This window comes from Sapajus apella, unplaced genomic scaffold (genome assembly GCF_009761245.1).
Source record: "Sapajus apella isolate SASKATOON/1434 unplaced genomic scaffold, GSC_monkey_1.0 scaffold51, whole genome shotgun sequence".
NCBI lineage: Eukaryota > Metazoa > Chordata > Mammalia > Primates > Cebidae > Sapajus > Sapajus apella.
Window position 1 is genome coordinate 9,738,286 of NW_022436991.1, and position 1,096 is coordinate 9,739,381.

Below are 1,096 nucleotides of genomic sequence, written 5' to 3' on the forward strand. Positions count from 1 at the left end.
TCAGTACTTTGGGAGGCCGAGGCGGGAGGATCATGTGATCAGGAGTTTGAGACCAGCCTGGCCAACATGGTAAAACCCTATTGCTACTGAAAATACAAAAATTAGCCGGGCATGGTGGCAGGTGCCTGTAATCCCAGCTACTAGTGAGGCTGAGGCAGAATCGTTTGAACCTGGAAGGGAGAGACTGCAGCGAGCCAAGACTGTGCCATTGCACTCCAGCCTGGGCGACAGAGCAAGACTGTCTCAAAAAAGAAAAAAAAAAATCTGAAAGAAACATTCTTATGATAGTTAATTATATTCCACTAGAAATACCACCTGCAGAATATGTCAGGCAAAATAGATGATTTTGTTTTGTTTATATATCAAGAGCTCTTACAAATCGATGAGAAAAGTACAAACAAATGTGGACCAAAACTGTCAAGGTCATGTTCAGTCAACTCCAGGAGGAACAAAAATGAGTAAAAAATATACTAAAAGGCTGAGTATGGTGGCTCACCCTGTCATCTTAGCACTTTGGGAGGCTGAGGTGGGAGGATCACTCAAGCCCAGGAGTTCAGGATCAGCCTGGGCAACATAGTGAGAACTTGTCTTTACAAAAACAAACAAACAAACAAAAACAAAATTAGCTGGGCATGGTTCCTAACATCTGTAGTCCTAGCTGCTCAGGAGTCTGAGGTGAGAGGATCTCTTGAACCCAGGAATTTGAGGCTGCAGTGAGCTATGATCGTGCCATTGCCCTCCAGCCTGGGCAACAGAGTGAGATCTCATCTCCAAAATATATTTATATATATATATATAATTATACTATATATATATAATGTGTAATATATATATAATGTATAAAAACACATGTATATTATATATACAATATGTAATATTGTATACACATATATATGTATATGTATTACCTATATTACATAATATATATGATAATACATATTATATAATATAGGTAATACATGTTGTATATATAATATACATTTGTTATACATTATATATATGTTATATATAATGTGTAATATATATAACGTTATATAATATATAATAATGTATAACAAATGTATATTATATATACAATATGTATTACCTACATTAT